This window comes from Crocodylus porosus, unplaced genomic scaffold (genome assembly GCF_001723895.1).
Source record: "Crocodylus porosus isolate Cpor-Errol unplaced genomic scaffold, CroPor_comp1, whole genome shotgun sequence".
In the NCBI taxonomy this organism is placed as follows: domain Eukaryota; kingdom Metazoa; phylum Chordata; order Crocodylia; family Crocodylidae; genus Crocodylus; species Crocodylus porosus.
The window spans coordinates 20,914,908-20,920,907 of NW_017728907.1; positions in this window are offsets into that span (position 1 = coordinate 20,914,908).

The window sequence follows — 6,000 nt, forward strand, 5'->3', positions numbered from 1 at the left end:
GCTGCAGGCTCTGGGAGAACAGGGTAGCTACCCCACACAGTGTCTCTGAGGTGGCTGAAGTACACCCTGTCTCCCCACTTCAGCCACCAGCTGGCTTTGATGACCAGAGTCATGTGGGTCTCCTGCAGGACAAGCACAGAGTACCCCCCTCCCAAAGGAAGGAAAGTATCCGGCACCTGCAGAGACCTCTCCTGCAGCTGCAGACATTGAGGGAAATGATGGTAAGCAACCTCACCACTGGGGGGTGTCAGCACACTTAGCAGAGGCCTTGCAAGTGGCATTGCCAGGCATGGGGCCCAGCAGCAACCCCATCACCCTCCCGTAATACATATGGGGCATCATGGAAGCTGCAGGCCTGGGTATAGGTCCTGGCCTTGCCCACCAGTGCCCTCATGACATTGAAGCTGCGGTGGAAATCCCTCCAGTGGCCCAGGGTGAGCTGCACCTTGTTCCCAGAGGGCCACATGCTCTCCAGAAACTGGAGAGTCTCCTCCTGTTGGAGCCAAGAGGTCTGCAGGCTTTACAGAGTCCATGGGCTCCCAGTGATCCTCCTCCTGGCCCCATGTTTAGCAGCATCCTCCTGACTGCTGGGGGGTGGCTGTTTCCCCCTCCTCCACCCTGGTGGGCATGGAGATCTGGTGGAGCACTGTTTGAACCACCCAGTCCATTACTCCCCTGACACTGGCAAAGGAAATAGTACACTCTATGGTGGGGATAGGGTGGGGTCAGCTCGGGGCATGGCAGGTCAGAACACGGGGGGTCTGCGCAGGGTCCCCTTGGGTTTGTTCTGGGTATTGGGGGAACCTGCTTCAATCCTTCTGTGTTGGGACCACTGGGCAGGTCTGAGACGGTTTCTGGGATGGTTTTGTGTGGGCTATAAGGCACCATGGTGACATCACTGCCATCCCCAAAGCCTTCAGATCTGCTGCCTCTTGGTGGGCTGGAGGGGGACCCCCTTCATGTTGGAGGGCCTGAGCTGCGCCTCAGGCTTTCACTTGGCTTTAGCAGCAGTATGCTGCCTAAAGGGAACAAGCACCCATTCAACCATGGGGTGGTCTGTGGGTGGATCAGTTTCAGGGGGAGGGAGCAGCATGGGACTGGGGGGAGGCATAGGAGTGGATGGGGTGGTAGTGGTGGGGATGGGGACAGTGGCAGGGGTGCCCTGCTTCCTCCTCTTTTGTGCCTGCATGCCCTTCTTTCCTAGGATCCCACTGCTACGTGAGGAAGGAGGTCTCTTGGCTCTGAAGGGGCACTGGGCACAGTGGCTGGGGTGCCAGGGTTGCTGGTGGCAGGACCACCTCTCTCTTTGGTGGGAACCTGTGGCCACCCCATTGCTGGCTGTGGGGGCACTCGTAGCACAGGTGTCCAGGTGTGCAGCACCAGCAGCACCTCAGATTCCCAACCATCTAGTAGATCTTTATTAGGGACCCCTGGAAGGGAATGCTGAAGGCCACTGTCTGCCTCTGCCCTAGCCCCCGCATCCAGCTGGATGTTTACTTGGCAGCAGAAGGAGCGCACACGGGGTCCAGGCACTCTAGTGGGAGGGGAGTGACTGAGGAGATGACTATCTCCAGGGTTTAAAGCTGGGGCAGGAGGCCTGAATTGGGGAGGTATGGGGGAGCAGAGCTTGGGACCACTTGGGTCCCCAGCTCCTCTAGGAACTCAAGGGGGACATACTTGTCCCCCACAGTTAACTCTTTCTCCATCGCATCCTGGGCGGTGGCCTTTGTGGCAAGGAAGAAAACTCCCTTGCCTTGGAATCTGGAGGCTGCCATGATCTTGCAGGCCCGCACATAGGTTTTAAAGTGCAGACCCTGTTTCTCAGGCAGCCAGCATCTTGCCCCCTGCTTGCAGATGAGAGTTGGGAAGGGGCCCCCACTGCCTGAGGTGGAAGGGGCAATGGAAGGTCCAGGCTTGGGCACAGTGGCCTGGGTGTAGCTGTGGTTTCTCAGCTGGGAAGCTGCTTTGGCAGGGCTGGGGAAAGGCTGAACAGATGTGGTGCTCCCTGATGAGGTGCATGTGGCCCCATCAGGTGCTGGTCATTCGGGCTTGGCGGCCAGCCCTTTGCCCTCCCAACCCCCCAGGTGAGCCCTTGCTTTTGCCCCGGGTCCCTCTGGGGGGGCCCTGTGGGGAGCCTCGCCAGGGGAGCCCCTTGACCCTGCTGGCTCCCCCCTGCCTCATTGCCATCCCCTGTGTTGGGGGTTGCTGGGGTGGCAGCCCCCTCAGGGGGCTCCTGCCATAGGATGGGGTGACTGTGGGGTGGGAGGGGGAGCTGTGGGGCTCCCCCTTCAGTCAGCATGGGGCTGAAGGGGTCAGGAGGGCTTGAGTGGGCATTTCCTCTGGTTGCACTAAGTGTTGCGATGGTGGGGGCTGGGGTTGGTATGTGCTGGGGCAGGGGTGTGGGGGAAGGGGCCTGGTTGGTGGAGCAGGGGTCGGGATGGGGGCTGGGGCTCTGCAAGGTGCTGGGTGGAGTAGGGCCAGGGGTAGGGTGGTTGATGTAGACAGCAGGCTGAAAAACAAACAGTATGGCCATAGGAGACTGGGCAAGATGGACCTGTGGTCTGACCCAGTAAATGGCAGCTTTTATGTTCCTCCAGGCAGGGAGGAGGGAAGAGAGAGACCCACCCAAGAGTAGCCAAGGCTCAGTGAGGAGGGGAGATTCCAGCATGGGATGTGGAACATCTCAGATCAGCTTCAAGCCCCTTCCCTAAAGCAGCCATCAACCAGCAGTCATATTCATCCTGTGTCCTGAAGTGTTACCCCTGCCCAGCACAACTTGTAGACTGAAACCCAGTTAGCTCAGTCTCTTTCAGGCCCTTCTTGGAGTCCGGTACTAGGGCCTTCTCTCTACAGATGAGCTGAAATGTGTCTTCCTCAGCAGGTTTCTGTACAGCTGAACCAATAGGACTCCTCCACAAGAGAGCTGTCTGGATTGGCATACACTTGCAAATGTTAACTTTTGGTGCTTCTTAAATGGACAGGGAAATCAATTTGTGAGCCCTCCTTCACCTCTGCTGGGACCTGCAGTCAAGTCAACAAAACTACATGGTCAGAGAAAGAGGACAGGGCACAAGTGAGGCAGCTGACATGGCACAGTGACCTGTTCTCCAATTTCTCTTTCCACCTGTGACAGTTGGGATCCAGTGCATGACTGGGCAGTGAACATCAAGGGCTATAGGCTGTACAGGAGGGATAGAAGAGGGAGGAAAGGTGGAGCATGGTGCTCTATGTCAGAGAACAATTCACATCTTCAACAAGCAGCACTGGGTCAGAGAAGACTGAAGTGCTCTGGGTCAGAATGCAAGAGGGTCGGGGAAAGGGACTCAGTGGTGGGGGTCTACTACAGACCACCCAACCAAGGGGAAGATCTAGATCAGGAATTCTCAGGTCAGCTCACGGAGGCAGTTAAGTCAAAGGACGTGGTCATCATGGGGGACCTAAACTATCCAGACATCTGCTGGGAAGAGCGGTCAGCCAAGTTTGACCGCTCATGTAGGTTCCCAGCCATGCTACAGGACCTCCATCTAACCCAGGAGGTGCACAGTCCCACCAGGGGAAATGACTTGTTAGACCTGGTCGTGGCCACAAGCGACGACCTGGTGAGGGGACTACGGGTGCTCAGTTACCTGGGCAATAGTGATCATCGCCTATTGGAATTCACCATCCAGCGCAGGGTGGCGAAAGCCTGCAGCAAGGCAGCAGCCCTGGACTTCAGGAGGGCAGATTTCACTGAGCTAAGGAGACTAGTCAGGGAGGCACTGAGGTCCCGTAGGCAGGGGGAGTTCGTTGTCCAAGAAGAGTGGTTGTTCCTGAGGGAGACGATCCTCCAAGCCCAAAGGGTGGCAATCCTAACACGGATCAAAGGGGGCAAGAGTGCACAAAAGCCCCCATGGCTCACTAAAAGCATCCAGGAATGTCTCAAAGCTAAGAAGGAGGCGTACACCCAAGGGAAGTGGGGGGGGGGAGGGGGCATCACCAAGAAGGATTATACTTCCATTGCTCAGGACTGTAGGGGGGCTGTTAGGAAGGCAAAGGCAGAGATGGAACTGGGACTAGCAACCTGGATCAAGGACAACAAAAAGTCCCTTTTTTAAATACATAGGGGGTAAAAAGAAGGTTCCGGGTAATATGGGGCCCCTGCAGGACACGCTTGGAAATCGGGTGGCCTCACCAGATGACAAAGCTAACCTATTTAACAATTTCTTTGCCTCCATTTTTCTGAGCAGGGACCAGGTCTTCCCCCACCCCAGGATCCCCAGTGGTCCTAGGGGAGGCACAGCCAGGCCTAGGATCAGAGAGGACCTAGTCAGGGAACTTCTGGTGGGACGAGACGTGTTGAAATCAGCAGGTCCTGACTATCTCCACCCCAGAGTGCTAAGGGAATTAGCAGAGGTCACTGCAGGACCCTGGCATGGCTTTATGAGCACTCGTGGTGCTCTGGTGAGGTGCCAGGGGACTGGAAAAGGGCCTATGTGGTCCCCATTTTCAAAAAAGGGAGGAAGGAGGACCCAGGAAAGTATAGGCCTGTTAGTATTACCTCAGTCCTGGGGAAGCTCTTTGAGAAAATTATCCAGGTACACATCTGTGAGGGGCAAGCAGGGGAGCATATGCTTAGGGGCAACCAACATGGGATCATTAGAGGCAGGTCCTGTCAGACCAACCTGGTGGCCTTTTATGACCAGGTCACAAAATCCTTGGATGCAGGTGTTGTGGTGGACGTAGTCTTTCTGAACTTTAGGAAGGCCTTCGACACTGTCTCCCACTCCATCCTCATTAAAAAATTAGGCAACTGTGGTGTCGATGCCTACACAGTCAGATGGGTTGCAAATTGGCTGGAGGGTTGCACCCAGAGAGTGGTGGTGGATGGGTCATTTTCAACCTGGAGGCATGTGGGCAGTGGGGCCCCCCAGGGCATGGTCCTCGGGCCCGCATTGTTCAATATCTTCATCAGTGACTTGGATGAGGAAGTGAAAAGCACCTTGTTCAAATTCGCGGATGACACCAAGATGTGGGGAGAAGTGGGTACGCTAGAAGGGAGGGACAGGTTGCAACTGGATCTGGACAGGAATAGGATGGGTTTCAATACTGACAAGTACAGGGTACTGCACCTGGGGAGGAAGAACCAGCAGCATACCTACAGGCTAGGGAACTCCCTTCTCATCAGCACAGAGGCAGAAAAGGATCTTGGAGTTATTATAGACTCCAAGATGAACATGAGCCACCAATGTGGAGGTACGGTCAGGAAGGCCAACTGCACCTTGTCATGCATCCATAGATGCATCACAAGCAGGTCCGAGGAGGTGATCCTCCCCCTCTGTGTGACACTGGTCAGGCTGCAGATGGAGTATTGTGTCCAGTTCTGGGCGCCGCACTTCAGGAGCGATGTGGACAACATGGAGAGGGTCCAGAGAAGGGCCACTCGCATGATCAGGAGGCAGCAGGGCAGGCCCTACAAGGAGAGGCTATGGCACCTGAACCTGTTCAGCCTCCGCAAGAGAAGGCTGAGAGGGGATCTGGTGGCCATCTATAAGCTGGCCAAGGGAGACCAGCAGGCAATGGGAGAGTCCCTGTTCCCCCAAGCACTACTGGGAGTAACAAGGAATAACAGCCATAAGTTGACTGAGGGTAGATTCAGGCTGGACATCAGGAAGCACTACTTCACAGTCAGGGCGGCTAGGTTCTGGAACCAACTTCCAAGGGAAGTGGTGCTCGCTGCTACCCCGGGGGTCTTCAAAAGGAGGCTAGATAGATACCTTGTCGGGGTTGTCTGACCCCAGCTTTCTTTCCTGCCTGTGGCAGGGGGTCAGACTTGATGATCTGTTCAGGTCCCTTCTGACCCTAGAAACTATGAAACTATGAACTATGAAACAGCCATAGAAGAGAAGAACAGATTCAGTTTCCCTGGCTTGCTCCTCCCTGCCTTGCTGGGAAGGCCTGGGGCCCTGGCAATCTGGATGGCCCCAAAGGAGGCTTGCAAACAGGGAAAAATATCTTTATAGT